The following is an 18,288-nucleotide window of genomic DNA, read 5'->3' on the forward strand; positions in this document are numbered from 1 at the left end:
CCGTTTTAAGGATACATTTAAGTTCCACTTTGTTCAGAATTGTGGTGATGTCACCTCTTTGTTCAGGTATTTTCACAGCTTCAATCAGTTGCCACTTGATGTCATTTTTACTGTGTCCCGCTGTGTTGAAATGTTCAACCAATGGTGCGGTGGTCACTTTGCATCTAATGCGGCTGCGGTGCTAGCAAATCCTTTTCCATATTTTTTGTGTGGTTTGGCCAATATATATCAAATTACATGGACAAGTGATAGCATAAATCAGATTAGAGGTATTATAGATGGAGAAATCTCTAATAGCAACGCGTATTGTATTGTGGATAAATTCTTTTGATTCAATTGTGTAGTCACATACACTACAATCACCGCATTTGTAATGACGCACCAGTGGTGTGGTTCCTCAGACGTCATGTAGTGTGCAGTGATATCTTGTAGATGGAAGGCATGCTTCAACCAGGTGGTCTTTAATATTTTTGGCCCTTAAGGCAAAAAGGGTGTGCTCTAATCTCAAGCTGCTCGAGTTTAGGGCATGCCAATGTCGACCCACTATTTTCCTTATAGTATTGGAAATGGGGAGAATGTGGTGACAGACTATTTTGTTGGTCTTTTCCTTGGGTTTAAAGGAGAGTAATGCCTCACAGGGACTATACCATGCTCTCTTCAGGGACCTAGTGTTAAGTTTCCAGGGATACCCCCTTACCATCAATTTAGATTTCAATGTTTAAACTTCTCTAAAAAGTCTTTTGTGAAAACACAGTTTCTCCTAATCCTAAAGGACTTGCGAATATGGCAACAAGTCCCAAATTACCCTGGGGGTTGGCTGGAGTAGGCCAGAAGTGTGTTGCATTATGTGGTTTTTTTAAAAGTGTGTGCAAAGTTCACCCTATACATTTGTAATCAATAATTCCGAAAAGGAAACTTTCTCTGTACTAAAGTGTGAAGTGAACTTGAGTCCCAGGCAGTGGTTTTTGACCCACATTACGAAGCAAGTCAAGTCAATCGCATTGCCATTCCAGATTAGGAAAATGTCATCAATATACCTCTTCCAGAATTTAGTTTTCTCATAAAAAGGATTGGTATCAGAAAGTATAGTGGTGTTTTCAATACTGTCCATGAAGAGAATGGCAAAATTTGGTGCACAAACGGCCCCCATTGAAGTTCCCTTCATTTGCTGATAGTACTGTCCAGCAAAATGAAAACATGTTTTATTTACTGTCAATTGTAGTAGTTCAAGAATAAAGTCAGATGGTATAGGGTGGGCTGTTCTCTTCTGTCAAGCATCTTTCTGATAACTTCCATTCCTTCTTTTTGGGGGAATATTCGTGTATAGGGATTCTATATCCATGGCACACAGAAGGCAACAAGTGTTATCAAACAGCATCTTTTCCATTTAATTAATCATATCTGTGCTGTCCTTGACAAAGCTTCTGGTATTGGGTAGAGAGTCTAAAAAAAAAGTCAACACATCGACCAATTTGTTCAAATATAGATGCACAACCAGATACAATGGGTCTACCTGGGGGAGATGTCTGTTTTTTGTGTATCTTCCGTAAAGTATATATTACCGGTGTAAGTGGGTTCTTGGTGTTCATGAAAGCATCTTCATTTTTAGAGATGTATCCTGCTTCCAGACCTTTCTTAGTGATTGACGAAATTATGCCCTGTAGTTCCTTTGTGGGGTCCCCTGTCAGTTTGATATGATGTTCCTTATTGGATAGTTGTCTTATAATTTCATTTTAATAGACATTAGAATTGTGTAAATCAATACCGTAGCCCTTGTCAGCTGGTTAGATCACTATCTGGTCATTACATTTAAGTTCATTGAGTGCTTTCTTATCAACTAGAGGTATGTTATTTGGGGCAAACTGTTTTTTTGTTCCAAATAACAAATGTCTTTTAGTACCAATTTTTCAAAAGTGTGGACCTCAGGTAGTATCAATGAGTGAGGTGATGAAAATGTAGAAAGTGGTCAGAAGTTCGTATATGCATTACAATGGTTGTATGTATTGTCTTGAAAGGAAGCATGCAGTCACATTTTCTGGAAGAATCTGTGCATGTCAATTTGTACTTCTAAGCAGTTAGGTCTTTCTATGGGAACAAATGCCAAACCTCTGCTGAGTAGGGATGCTTCAGCAGATGGCAGTATGTGGGATGAGTTTAAAAATAGGTATAGTGTGTTCGTTATTAATAGTAGAGTCTGCTTCATTGCCATTAATATAGTTATTTATTGGTTGCCCAATTAGTAATACTTTTGGCGTGTCTGCCTTTCGCCTGGTATGTTGAAGTACCATTGTGCTCGTCCTCTTCCTCTCCCACGCCTGGGCGGTCTGGGTTGGCCTGTCCCATATAAATTGTGGTTGTGAGTTGTGTTAGTCAAGCTAGAACCCTCGCTGGGGTCCAAATTATCAGAATATTCTGCCAAGGAATCTATTCTAACACTTTTAAACCAGTTTTTCTCACTCATCCGATTGACTCACTGGTGCAGTTGAAGGCTCCTGTCATCACATCGTGGCACTAATACTTGCTGGTAAGTGATACTCGCTGTTTACCTGGTTAATTAGTACATTAAAATCCCCCTTTTTAAGTCCTTTGCTTCCTCTTGTAGACTTCCTGAATCTGGAATTGAGGATTCATCTCTCTGGGACCATTCCCAGTGAAGGTTGCATACTTCTCAACATTGTGGATTGCGCTTACAATTACGCATACATTTGCCTTTGTAAATACCACCTTGGTACCTTTTTATCCTCTTGCTTTCTACACCGGCTTACTTGAAAATTGTCCGATTGTTACGATGCATAACTTGGCTTTCCTTTTTTAGATTTACGACCTCCGTCAGGGCACATGTATTAAACCCCGTCATGTCGTCCTTCTGACGCTATGATAAGTATGTGAATATTCCCCTCATCGCATGGTATTTCCAGTCACTCCATGCACGATGCATGATAAAATACCTATTTCGGTATACCTAGGATGTGGTCTATTCTCCATCTCGTCCGGTTTTGGTGCAGTTTATTGGCTTTTTTCTCTGTCTATAGGGCAATTACACCGCTATAGGCACGTTTATCACATACATCATGTTTTACCTTGGTACTATTGCAATGTCGTGCTCATAGTGGTTAATTCGTTTGGCTTTTTCTTTTTCTAATCCCCCCTTTTTTTCTTCTTCCTAACTTCCTCCACAGGTGTTGTTAATTATACATAAGATGACATGTATTCTTTGCCCACCAATAAATGTAATCAGGCATGCATTTTGATGTCCTGATCATGATCCTGTATTAATCACGAATCAAAACGTCTTTGACCTCAAAACACCCTATAAATATGTGTATATGACTTCTGGGTGCAGTAGTGTTTCCCTTGATGTAAATAAGTGACCCCTCATTGTGATATAACTGACAGTCATTTAATGTCTCATGCCTGTTCGTTTTCATGTTTGTTTCCTTGTTTTTAACACTTGTTGAGGATTACCCTAGTGGGGTTAATCTTTCACACATATATATGTTTGATTAAAAGTGTACCACGCATACATTTTTTTAATTACTCCTGGACGTGATTCTTTTCTCCAGAGCATTATTATCTATTCATTGACTTTAGGGACCTCTGTTCCCGTAAATACTTACTACCCTTGGCCCCTATCGATGCTTGGGTTCCCTTGTATTTATTAACTAGGCTCACCAGTAGTATTTAATTTACAGGCCCTGGGTACAGGTATTACCACTTTACTAGGGACTTATAAGTAAATTAAATATGCCTATCTAGGATAAACCAATATTACAATGTTTATGGGGAGATCACAAGAACTTTAGCACTGGTTAGCAGTGGCAAAGTATGCAGCGTCCTAATACCAGAAATAAGGAGGTCAGATGAGTGGAGGTGGAAGGAAAAAGGTTGGGGGGAAGACCACCCTAAGGCTGTCAGCTTTAACACTTGTCCCCCCAGCTGATATTGGGGAGAGCTACTAAACCCCTTGGGAGTTCTCGTCACTAAGGCAGAGGAACCTGGGTTGACCATCAGCATTGGTGTGGTGAGACCACGGACGGTGCTCTACCGTAAAGTCAATTCCCTATAGGGAGATGGACCACCTCAACAGCTTGGGATTGTCACCCCTCACCTGAATGAGCCATCTGAGGGGCCTGGGGTCTGTCTGAACCAGTAAGTGAGTTTTAAACAGGTCTGGCTTTGACTTCTTCAGTGCCCAGACCACAGCAAAAGCTTTTCTTTCAATTGCACTCCACCTCTGTGCCCGTGGAACTAACTAAGTTGATCTAGGCCATCCTCATTCGACTGTGCAAAGACTGCCCTTATGTCATGCTCTGAAGTATCCTTCTGCACTATGACTTTCCTTGAGAAGTCAGAAGCCTTGAGTATGGGTGCTGTCCACATGGCCTCCTTGAGGATTTCAAAGGCTTTCTGACAGGCCTCGTTCCAGATCACCAATATGGGCTGCTTCTTCAAAGTCAAATCTGTTAAGGTGGCAACAATGGTGCCATATCCCTTAACAAACCTCCTGTAGTATCATGTGAGGCCCAGCAATGCTCTCCTCTCAGTCTGAGTTACAGGTGGTTGCCAGGCCATGATGTTCTCAATCTTGGCCTGGAGGGACTGGACCTTGCCATAGCCCACTAAGTAGCCCAGATACACCAAGGAACCCTGACCTTTCTGGCACTTGCTGGCCTTGATAATTAGGCTTGCCTTGTGCAGGGTCTGAAGCACCTCCTGGAGGTGGTACAGGTGTTCCTTCCAGCTGAAGCAGTAGACAGCGATTGGATCCAGAAAGGAGGCACAGAAGGCCTCCTTCCCAGCGAGGACCCTATTAACCGACCTCCAGAAATTGGCAGAGGCACTTCTCAAGCCAAAAGGCATCACCCAAAATTGGAAGTGGCCCTCTGGGGTTGAGAATGCTGACATCTCCTTTGCCTCCTCAATTAGACCGATCTGCCAGTAACCTGATGTGAAATCAAAAGTACTGAGAAATTTGGCCGCGCCCAGCTTGTCGATGAACTGATCAGTTCGGGTAATTGGGTGTGCATCAGTCTTCGCAATAGAATTGAGACCCTGTCAGTCAACTGAGAAGCTAAGTTTGGGAGTGTTGCCCGGTGGGCAAGCCTTTGGTACCAACACCACAGGGATGGAGCAGGGACTGTTGGAGAGGCAAACTCCCCCAGTAATTAGTAACAGTTGCTCTTCTGCTCTGTGGTCAGGGTCAAGAGAGGATGACACCTTCAACTGACGCCTCGCGTTACTGGGAAGATAAGAGGTTAGGGAGAGGCTCACTCTACTCTTTCACTCCCTCATATTTTACCAGAAGCATGCTCACTTCGGACCTCTCGAAGGGAGGTTTGAGGCGATTAATGTTGAACACCCATAAGGGGCTCCTAGGAATCAGGAGATTCACCAGGTAGGTGGACTCTCCCTTTCACTCTTTCACCTCGTATGGGCCCATCTAGTGATCCTGGAGGGTTGTGGGCTCCACAGGCTCCATACTTTCTGGCCACGTTGAAACTCCACCAGAGTGGCCTTCTTCTCATGCCAGAGCTTCACAACATCTCAGCTGGCTTCAAGGTTGCTTTTTGCCTCTTTCCAAAAGCAGTGCATCTGGTTGCAGAGGGGCATGCATGTAGCTGACCACGTCCTGGAGAGGTATTCTGGGAGCTTACTTCCACTCCTCACTCAAAAGGCTTAGAGGTCCCCTAACAGGGTGAACATAGAGGAGTTCAAAGGGGCTAAACCCTTCTCCTTGCTGTGGCACCTCCCTTTAGGCAAAGATAAGGCATAGAAGGAGGATGTCTCACTTATGCCTCTTGGGCTCAGGTAGGCTCGCTATCATGCCTTTCAAGGTCTTATTGAATCTCTCCACAAGACTGTTGGCTCGGAGTGACAGGGTGTGGTGAAGTTTTGGTTTACCCCACACTCATCCCACATGGAATTCATGTACGATTACATGAAGTTAGTGCCTGGGTCGTACACTATCTCCTTGGGGAACCCCACATGTGTAAAAATCCTCCTCATATCTCTGGAAACCACAGTCATTAACCTCAAAGGGATGGCCTCTGGATAGTGAGTGGCATGGTCCACCAAGACCAGGACAAACCTGTTGCCTAAGGCCGACTAGGGGTCCTACCCTTTCAAAGAGAGTAGGTAATGGGGTCAGGGAAGCTTTGCACTTTTTCCTTGACTTACCACTGGCCTGGCAGGTGGCACAGGATCTACAGAATGCATCTGAGGCCGTTTTCATCTGAAGCCAATAAAAGTGTCCAACAAGCTTGGCAAATGCCTTGCCCTTCCCTTGATATCCTGCCTGGGGTATGTCATGAGCCAAACCCAGTAGGAAGGTTCTGTAACAATGGGGGACCACCAGCACATGAGTTGCCGCTCCAGATCCTGGAACCTTAGGCTCTCTAGATAGGAGGTGTTCTCCCAATAGATCAGGTGATCACCAGAGGTGTCACCTGCTGCCTGTGCTTGGGCCTTCTGCCTCAAGCCCTCTAGAGTGGGGCACTCTTTCTGCATTTTGCAGACTTTTTCCCTTGTAGGCCTACCATCAACTTGCCAACCAGCAAGCTCGACAGGTCACCCTCAGGGGCAAAGTCCTTCCCGGTTCACTCGGGCCCCCTCCTCAGTGACCCCATCAACTTCGATAGTGGGTGCTTCAGTGCCTGATTTCCTGCTCTCCAGCCCCTCTCATTCTTGCCAGCTGTCTGGGCCAGTGCTCAAGGTCCCAGACGCCTTTGACTCCTTTCCTGGTCTGCCATGGACCATGTAGTCATACAGACACACTCAGGCAATCCCAATATCTTCAAGTGTGACCTGAGCTTTAACTCTTTCCAGGTAGTGTGCTCCAGGTCTTTGCCTAACAGACATGGTACAGTGATGGCAGGGCTCACAGCTACTTCTAGAGAATCTGAAACACCCCCTCCCCAACTCGGCAACAATGACTTGGTGGAATATGTTAGGGAGGACCTGCTCTGAGGCCACCAGCTGACTCTTCACAATAGTCATGCTGGCTCATGTGTGTCTCAAAGCCTCTACCCATTGCCCATTGATGGTGGACCACTACCAGTACTTGGAAGTATTGGCAGAGATATAGGCTTTTGATACAATCTCCTTTTCCTCAGTGACACTAAGGGTTACTTCTATCTCTTTCCCAAAGCCAACTGGGACTATCTTCTCCCTGAGCGCTACACTCACCAACCTAGTTGTCTGCCTATCAGTGGGGCCTGTGCCCTCTTGGGAAATTTGGTGTCGCCCTTGGAGTGGCCATACATGTAGGACTCAGTACATTAGGGTACAAACCTCCCTGTCTGCTTATTAAAGAACCCTTTCTTCATACGGTCTGACAGGGACTGATTGCCACTACTCCCTTCATTATAAGGGCCTTTAGAGAACTCCTTATTTTTAAGCTTTTCTCCCCCACTTTCTTCTGATAGGAACTCTGACCACCTCTCTGGGAGTACCCCAGATATCTTCTTGGACACTCTGTTGCTGGCCCAGAGTCCCACCTCCTCAGCAAGCTTCCTGGCATCAGTCAGCTTACTGTCAACTAGGTGCTGGCGCAACTCTATAAAACAGATTCTATGCATGTGCTCTCTCATGATTAGATGGTACAACCCATTAAAATCACTAACTTTGCTGCCCCACATCCCACCATTCAGTGCCTTGCTGGTATAATCCATAAAATCTACCCAGGACTGGTTGGGGAGGTTCTGGCTGTCGTTGAACCTTTGGTGGTACTTTTCAGTGGTCCAGCCACATTTCGTATAATTCCGTTCAGTAGTTAGGGTTTTTTAAATGCTAATTTCTAACTATAACTTCCCTGAAACCTATGGGGTTTTTTCAGTGAATATCTCAGGTTTTTTAAAGCTTATTTCTAACTACAACGTCCCTTTCAGTGAATTTATATGGCTTTTTAAATGCTAATTTCTAACTATAACTTAGTAGTCATGTTTACAGACTGGTGCAGAAAGGGGCCTGGGCCTCCGACCAGCGCTCAAGAATTCGGTGCGTAATACTTACAGGAGGTACCAGGAGGGTTACTTGGCCCCCAAAGTCCCTCAGGAGTAAAGTGGACTTCATCCTCCAATCAGTACTGTGCCAGGAGGTGTGTTGGCAGAGTGGTGGAGAAATGTGAGGGTGGCCTCCGAAGACTTCTTAGCAATCCCACTTGGTGGGACTTACTGGAGGTAACAGGAGGGATAGTTGGCTCACAAGGACAACCATGGAGGCCAACTACCCCTTCTATTACTTCCAGTAAGTCCCACACAGCAGGATTGCTAAGTTCTCATAGCAGGCCACGCCCCCTTTCCCCACCACTGTGCAAACGCACTCCCTGGCGTGCTCCTGGATGGGGATTAAAGTCCCCTTAGCTGTTGGGGGTCCTTAGGGGCCAACTAGCCTACCTGGTACTTCCAGTATGCACCAGATAGTGGGATTGCTGACAGGTAAACACAGGCCACGCCGCCTTTCTCCACCACTCTGCAAATGCGCCTCCTGGTGCGCTCTTGGCTGGGGGTCCCTGGGGTCCAACTAGCACTCCTGTTATCTCTAGTAAGCCCCACACAGCTGGATTGGTGAGAGTGGCCCGGGGCCACACCCCCTTTGTACACCACTCTGCAAATGCGCCTCCTGGCACACTGCTGCTCAGGTGATGAAGTCCACTTTAGTCATGAGGTCCTCAGGACACAAGAGGACCTCTTCGTCCCACCAGCAATGCGCCAAGATGCGCGTTTGCTGAGTGGTGTAAAAAGGGGTGTGACCATGGACCACCTCTCAGCAATCCCACTGTGTGGGGCTTACTGGAGGTACCTGGTAGACTAGTTGGCCCCCAGGGACCCTCAGGATTCAAGAGGAGTTAACCCCCCAACTTGAACGCACCAGAAGCCTTGTTTGCAGAGTCGTGCAGTGAAGGGCGGGGCCTCCGGCGAGATGCCGTTTTTTTTGTTGTTAGAAGGGGGGCTGTGTGGCCCCCTTCTTTTAATATTTTGTGGGCCCTGGGGACCCCTTCCCCCAGGGCCTGCGACATTTTACGTTTATAAAAACAAAAACGGGAAGGGGGCCGAGCGGCATCCTCCTAAGGCCGAGTTCGGCCCTGGGGACCCATCCCCTGGAGCATTGCCACATATTTTTTTTCCTTTAAAAGGAGGGGCGGCACGGCCCCTCTCCTGAGGCCATTACTGGCCCGGGGTCCCAATCCCCCGGGGCATTGCCTCTATTTAATGTAAAAAATATATATTATTACCGGAGGGGGGCCACATGGCTGAACTCCATCACCCGGGGCATGGCCTCAATGTTGGGGACCGTCGGGGAAGCCCCAATGTCCCCGCAGTCCATGTTGGTTTCCCATCTCCTGCGGGAGGCGGCTTCGCTTTTGGACAAAGGGAGCTGCTAACATGCAGCTCCCTTTGCTGAAAAGCAATTCTGCTTTGCTTCATGGAAGCGAGAGCAGGTTTCCCGCGAGGCCCCGTCCATAATTAACTAAAGCCCCGGGGAGGTGGTGGCCCCAGGGCTTGCAAGGGCCTGTGAGGCCCCCTGCCCTAAATAAATAAAAGCCCCGGGGAGGTGCAGTCACCGGGGCTGCGGGGAGCCGTGTGCCCCCACCCATAATTAATAAAGCCCCTGGGGGTTGGTGGTCCCTGGGGCTGCAGGGGTCCCCGCGGGCCCCCACACCATAATAAAATTTTGCCCCGGGACCTGGCCCGCCCGGGGGCTTTAAAACACGAAGCACAATGCGCATCGTTTTTAAAAAACATTTCGTCCGGATTCATGACTCCGGCTGAAAATTTTAAAAAAGGCTTTTTTTGGCCCTGGGCCTAGGGGGTCAGGGTGTTTTTACCATGCCCAATCCGGTAGTCTGACCTCTGCTAAATAAGCATGTGACCCCTGCTTTGATGAATGCCTTCCTGTGACCAAGGCTTGAGAGAGCTGAAACATGTAAGGATTATGGGCAAAGTGTTGATGGTGGACTGCCTGCCTGTCTCTGAAGTTTGAAATGAAGTGCTTCGAGTCTCCTTTTTTCACCTGAGTCATCGTATTTCTGATTAGAAATTTGTGTGGATATATATATAGATATACATATATATCTATATTCCACACACTCCCTAGTTCCACGTGTTCCCTTGAAAGCTGGAGGGTTGCCTTCTCAATAAATCTTTTGAAAGCAGTTGTGGTGCCGTGGACTGTGGTTTTGTTCAAGGGAACACGTGGAACTACGGAGTGTGTGGAATATTTGGCGTCGCTGACCCTCCACGGCCGCAAGTGGCTTGAGTTGGGGCGGAAACAAGTCGGTGGAATATATATCTATGTATATATATGTATGTTAGTAGTACCAAATTGCAGGTTCACAAACGTATACTCCAGCACATGCGTGCCATCAGCAACAACGATGACGCCTATCCGGTTGCTAGGTCACAGGTCCAAGGTGCTTTGGCACCGAAACTCAGCGGGCGTTTACTTGCTGCATGATTAATTAAAAACACACGCTTCAAGAAACAATTTGGGCTTGAGTGGATTCTTGTACTGAAGTACGGAGTAATCTCTGTGAATATATATATATATATATATATACATATATATATATATATATATATATCTGGAACTTCGAAATTCAGCAAACACGACTGGAGGCCAAATAACGAAACGGACCCATTCAGGTTGATTTAAACGCTCTTTATTCTGTTCTGTGCACCCTCTCGATCGCCATGACGCGTTTCGGGCCCTGGAGCCCTTGATCACATGACATGGTCAAAATACACCCAGTGATTTGTAGTGCCGGATTAGTCACATGGTTCCAAGCCTATAGAAATAAAGAAAATACTTCAGCCTAGACCGGACTGTTTGACAAAACAACATTCTCATTGCATTTGTGTTTTTTTAAAACCTCATTTCATCATCATAATAGTTAATCCCACGGATTGTGCAAAATTTCGCAATAAATACAATAAATATTTTAAATAAATATTTATACATGTGCAAAATTGCAATACACCTATATACAAAAATCATTGTAGATCAATATTCAAAACTTTCTGTGCAAAATAGCAGAAAAGTAAAGTGCATTGTGCAAATTTTCCAGAGGGATCTATTATTTTGTAAGGATTTAAATGATTCTGCCCAAGTGGGCATCGTCAACATAATTCCGGACCACTGCTTCTACATTGCTTGGATTTTTTTCTGTTTTATCCACGCACCACGAATGGAAATAGTGAAATAGTGTGATTTTTCCCTAATTGTGTATTATATACTGTTATTTTAAAATCTGGCAGTACTTGATAACATAGCATGTTTTGACGTTTCAATGCCCCTAATTCACATATACAATTCTAGTGTCTGATATCTCGCTTATGATGGTATTCCAGATGTAAGCAAGTGTACAAATCTTCAGTCGCATTAAGGCCATACGGTGTCTTGGTGTCAAGTTCAAGGATGTAACGGGTTTCTAAAACTCGTAAACGTGCTTCTCTATTTCCACCCCTGCGTAATGGCAGCACCATGTCTATTGCAAAATACCTCAGGCAGTTTACATCTCCCTTGTGGCATTGATTGACATGCCTGGCCACCGGGTAGGCTTCATCCTTATTAATTACCGCCCTCATATGCTGCAATATGCGCTTGTGGACTTGCAGCTTCGTGCTACCAACGTAGCAGAGTCCACAGACGCATTCCAAGACATAGATGACAAAATCTGATTTGCAGGTTATTTTCTTGGAAATGGGAATTTCCGTCTCACTAAACGGAGAACTATACGTTGTTTTGTTCTTTCCTATGGTGCATGCCTTGCACACTGCACATTTGAGGAAACCCTTGCTTTTGCCTAGCCAGTTACCTCCAGTTGGTATCTCCGGGCTACTCCTGACTAGCATGTCATTCATGGATCTAGCACGGCTGTATGTAATAGCCGGAAAGACTGCCATTGTTTTACCAATCACAGGGTCCCCTGTGATTATATGCCAGTTTTTCTTGACAATGTTCTGTATCTTTCTATGCTGGCAACTATAGCCCAAAATAAGTCTTGGTTGTCCCTCTGCTTTTTTTGATATTGTAGGTTCTACCTCTATTGATGTTATTGGGGATATTACAGCCATGTTGGCCCTTTCCATTGCTTTAGACACCACACTCTCTGTATAGCCCCGCTGTAAGAACCTTGCCTTGCTTTCTTTCTGTGCTGTAAAACAGGCTGTATCTGTGCTACAGATTCTTCTAATCCTCAGCATCTCCCCATAGGGGATGCTTCGGATTAGATGGTTGGGGTGCTGACTAGAGGCATGGAGGATTGTATTGCCTGCAGTTTCTTTTCGGTGTAATTTCGTCTGCAGTCTCCCTTCGTCTACATAAACCTCTACATCAAGAAAATTAACTTTATTTTCACTGACGGTACCCGTAAAGTGTAGATTCAATTCATTCTGGTTGATATTGCTAATGAACTGCTCCACTTCACCTACTGTCCCCTTCCAGATTATAAACAAGTCGTCTATGAATCTGTACCACGATACCACTTTGCTGGACATGATCTCACTAAAGGCATTGCCCAGGACCTGCTCCTCCCACAGCCCCATGTGTAGACATGAGTAACTGGGGGAGAAGCAGGCCCCCATTGCTACTCCCCGCAACTGCTGGAACATTTGATTTTGGAAGAGAAAATAGTTGTTATTAAGACACATTTCCAACATCTCCACCAACATGATGTTATGTTCCAGCATACACACAGGTCTTTTGCTGAGAAAATGTTTCACTGCCCTCACTCCATCAACATGGTTGATGCTTGTGTAGAGAGCAGTGACATCCAGTGTGACCAGTAGATATTCTGTAGTCCACACCACTGATTTAATTTTTTGCAAAAAGTCTGTGGTGTCTCTGATGTATGATGGCATGGATTTCACAAAGTCTTGGAGGAAATGATCAATGTACCTGGACACTTTTTCAAATGTCCCCCCACACGCTGAAATTATGGGCCTCCCAGGTGGCTTAGCACTGTCCTTGTGGATCTTGGGGATTAAGTAAAACACTGGAGTTATAGGATGATTAGTCTTTAAAAATTTCAACTCATCCCCACTTAGAAGACCTTGTCCTCTCCATGTGTATAATTTTGTGTTCAACTTATCCCACGCATGTTTAAATGCCGATCGATCACATCTGTTGTAGCACAGTCTATCGCCTAATTGTTTCAGTGCCTCCTCCAGATACAGGGACAGGGGCCAGAGGACGATATTGCCCCCCTTGTCCGATTGCCTAATCACAGTTTTTTCATCATCCTGGAGTTTTTTCATTAGGCTACCAAAAGAATTATTGTACTTTCTCGTACCTTTGTTCGTCAACAGAGTTTTTTTATTTAATTTTTTCATCTCTGATGTTACCATGTCACTGAATACATCGATATTGTCATGTGCCAACACTGGGTTAAACGTTGATTTCGGTTTAAATGATGTATTGCCAGGAATATTAGTTACCGCTGTACTTGTTGTTTCTTGGATATTCTCCAGGTCTCCCTCATTGAGGAGATCTTGTAGATCACATTGCAGCTCATATTCCCTTACTGATAAATTATTGTCCTTCCCCATGCTGATTTCTTGGGGTTTGCGTGCCTTCTGTTTATTAACCAAAAATAGTTTTCTAAGTTTTAACTTCCTTACAAACTTAAAAAAGTCCATTCGGGTTCTGGCATAATCAAACATACATGGTGGACAAAATGTTAACCCCAGTGATAAGATTTTCTGTTCTTTGGGACTTAGATGATTATTAGTTAAATTCACAATCGTCATATTGTCACTTACTTGTGAATTTACCGACGATTCCATCTCCTGTAGGACTTCTTTTTTGCACCTTGATTTGGCTGCCCTGTGTTTCCTTCGCTGGTTGCGCTTGGCGTTGTTTCTTTGTTTATGCCGGGTTTGGAGACATGGGACCTTAGAACCACAGCGCTACAATTCCATAAATGAACAAACTACAAATAATGTAGACCGATAGTAATAACTACAAAATTATACAATGTAATAACAAAAATGAAACCGTTCACACACAGTCCTTTTGATATTATTATTTGAAAATGTTTGAATTGTTCAAATTGTATAAAGTTTTGGTTTTAAATTCACTAAAATCACTACAAGTCCCATAATGCCTCATTGTGGCAGACATGGGTACAAATAGTGAAAGCAAAAAGGGACTCACTAACCGTGAAAAAAGCCTGTGAGGCTGAAACGCGTTGGTTGAGTTGGTGTTTGGTTTGGTATGAATAAATAATACCATAAGCAACCAGATCTGGAGTGCCGTGTCATTTGTGGAATAATTGGAATTGGAGGCCAGGATCCAGCTACAAACGCAGAGCACCCGTTGTGGAGCGCTAGATGGCTGACAAGGGATCTCTTTGAGAGTAATATATATATATATATACATATATATATATATATATATGTATATATATATATATATATATTACCTACTGGCGATAGCCAGTAGGTATATATAGTTAGGATTGTTTTCCATAGGGAAATCGCAACATTCTATTGGGTATAACTTTGGCGCCGGTTGAGGAATCTTCCTGAAATTTTCCTTAACTTTGCCTCGCGGCGCTCCGGTCCTTCCCTTGAAGTTTGGGGGGGATTCGTCAAGCGGGGGCCGAGATAAAAGGGGGGTCCCAAAACGTGTTTTCCCCATGTTAATTTTCATAGGGCGGTTGGACTCACTTTTAGCCCGAACGGCTGAATGGTTTTCCACCAAACTTGGCAAAATTGTAGGGACTGGTAGCCCGATGTGCCTTTGCTATGTCTCAAGATATGTGCTCCAGTGCTTTTTACGAAAATTAACTTTGAAAAAATATATATTGGGCTACATTGGGCTATATATATGTTAGAGCCCAAATGTAGCCCAATGTAGCCCAATGTAGCCCAATGTAGCCCAAAGATGGCCACCAGAGACAAAAAAACAAATGTAGCCCAAATATCAGCCAGATGTAGCCCAACTATAGCCCAATGACAGAATGTCCCAGAGTGTTCTAAAGAACAACTAGAGCGCTAACAGTCTTACTTATGACAAAAGTATGGCACACCTGAAGTCATCTTGATTGGAATAAAGTGTTAACACTTAAAACATTTAATTTGCAAAGGAACAAAATGAGGGGGTTCATTTTGCCTTAGAAAGTATGATTAGTACTGAAGAAAGAAAAATTAGGGCACATTTTGAGTGACTTCTCAAATCCTCTTATATTTCATAAAAAAAATTCTGATATGCAGTCTCCCAAGATGGCCACCAGAGACAAAAGAGCCTGTGCTTAAAAACTCTGTTAGCAAAGCAGGCATTTGAGATTTAAAAAATAGTTAGGATTGTTTTCCATAGGGAAATCGCAACATTCTATTGGGAATAACTTTGGCGCCGGTTGAGGAATCTTCCTGAAGTTTTCCTTAACTTTGCCTCGCGGCGCTCCGGTCCTTCCCTGAAAGTTTGGGGGGATTCGTCAAGCGTGGGCCGAGATAAAAGGGGGGTCCCAAAACGTGTTTTCCCCATGTTAATTTCCATAGGGCGGTTGGACTCACTTTTAGCCCGAACGGCTGAATGGTTTTCCACCAAACTTGGCAAAATTGTAGGGACTGGTAGCCCGATGTGCCTTTGCTATGTCTCAAGATATGTGCTCCAGTGATTTTTACGAAAATTAACTTTGAAAAAATGTATATTGGGCTACATTGGGCTATATATATGTTAGAGCCCAAATGTAGCCCAATGTAGCCCAATGTAGCCCAAAGATGGCCACCAGAGACAAAAAAAAACAAATGTAGCCCAAATATCAGCCAGATGTAGCCCAACTATAGCCCAATGTCAGAATGTCCCAGAGTGTTCTAAAGAACAACTAGAGCGCCAACAGTCTTACTTATGACAAAAGTATGGCACACCTGAAGTCATCTTGATTGGAATAAAGTGTTAACACTTAAAACATTTAATTTGCAAAGGAACAAAATGAGGGGGTTCATTTTGCCATAGAAATTATGATTAGTGCTGAAGAAAGAAAAATTAGGGCACATTTTGAGTGAGTTCTCAAATCCTCTTATATTTCATTAAAACAATTCTGATATGCAGTCTCCCAAGATGGCCACCAGAGACAAAAGAGCCTGTGCTTAAAAACTCTGTTAGCAAAGCAGGCATTTGAGATTTAAAAAACGTTTTAATATATAAAAACGTTATGCGCTAATAGAATTAGCATTTAAAAAACCTTGCGAATTCAATGAAAAAACCATAGGTTTCAGGGCTTATATAGTTAGGAATTAGCATTTAAAAAACCTTGCAAATTCACTGAAAAAACCATAGGTTTCAGGCCTTATATAGTTAGGAATTAGCATTTAAAAAACCTTTGAAATTCACTGAAAAAATCATAGGTTTCAGGCCATATATAGTTAGGAATTAGCATTTAAAAAAACCTTGCAAATTCACTGAAAAAACCATAGGTTTCAGGCCTTATATAGTTAGGAATTAGCATTTAAAAAACCTTGTAAATTCACTGAAAAAACCATAGGTTTCAGGCCTTATATAGTTAGGAATTAGCATTTAAAAAACCTTGCAAATTCACTGAAAAAACCATAGGTTTCAGGCCTTATATAGTTAGGAATTAGCATTTAAAAAACCTTTGAAATTCGCTGAAAAAACCATAGGTTTCAGGAGTTATATAGTTAGGAATTAGCTTTTAAAAAACCTTTGAAATTCACTCAAAAAACTATAAGTTTTAGTGGTGTTATAGTTAGCTTGACATTTTACTCATACAAAACCATTGAAATTGCTCCTATATAGTTAGTTGTACTAACTATATTTCGCGCACCCGCAATCCACTGCTGATGATGTCACATATTAGATCATTCATGACATGGTCAGTGACATCACTGATGACATCTCAAATGACATCACTGATGACATCACTGATGACATCATCCACGTGACAATCACATACACCTTTTCATACACTATTACGATTTTTCATCACTCTTTGTAAAATACAGAATATCATATTTAAATCCATTGTCATAGCAATACAAGTATCTAAAAATCCACTCAGTGATTCATAGATGTATACACACATCTAATCACTTACCTATGGATTCACTCATACATGCTGTCAATGAACAATAGAACACTATCAAAAATACTTATACATCTATATCGACATTAATCAACAGCACGCATCCTATTCCCATATGAAGTCATCCTACTCACTTATGCAAACAATGGATCATACTTACATATTTACTTAGCAAAACACTTATACAAACACCACTTCTTCTATTCATTTAGATAGTAAGTCATACTTAGGGAATTATAAAATCATTATTACAAGTATACAGTTATCCATACAGTCACTCACACAATCATTGTGTCTTATGTATACTTATTTATATACAACTGACACATACACTGCCTTTTATTTTTCTAGTTTGTTGGACCTGTACCATTGAGAAATATATTTGCTCATCACCACACCCATAAAGATATTCACTCACCCAAACAACTGTTAGAACGTGTAGTTTTAGCTTCATATATCTACTGAATCAACTATTCACACATCTTTGGACAGTCACACCCCACCCCCACCGAACCACACACACTTTCACACTCCCATACAAATACTCAGTTAACTAATCAATAACTAATATAGACTTTCACATAGCTAGTAACCAACTGTAGAATCAGTTTACACAACAACTGACAAAGTGATACAGATATTCACACAGTTTAGTCACTATCCACTATATTTAGTGAGACATTATAAATTGGTCAAGTAAACAGTCAATTACACTGCTAATAAATCCTCCATCCAAATATTTATTTATATATATCCACTTATTCTTCAATGCAAATTGCTATATATATAATGCATATTTAAATAACGAAGCAAACCACATTCACTGGATGATGTCATCAGTGATGTCATCAGTGATGTCATTTGAGATGTCATCAGTGATGTCACTGACCATGTCATGAATGATCTAATATGTGACATCATCAGCAGTGGATTGCGGGTGCGCGAAATATAGTTAGTACAACTAACTATATAGGAGCAATTTCAATGGTTTTGTATGAGTAAAATGTCAAGCTAACTATAACACCACTAAAACTTATAGTTTTTTGAGTGAATTTCAAATGTTTTTTAAAAGCTAATTCCTAACTATATAACTCCTGAAACCTATGGTTTTTTCAGCGAATTTCAAAGGTTTTTTAAATGCTAATTCCTAACTATATAAGGCCTGAAACCTATGGTTTTTTCAGTGAATATATATATATATATATATATATATATATCCATTCACAAGGTTTGCCTGTTTAAGA

Source organism: Lissotriton helveticus, chromosome 4_1 (assembly GCF_964261635.1).
Source record: "Lissotriton helveticus chromosome 4_1, aLisHel1.1, whole genome shotgun sequence".
Classification (NCBI taxonomy): Eukaryota; Metazoa; Chordata; class Amphibia; order Caudata; family Salamandridae; genus Lissotriton; species Lissotriton helveticus.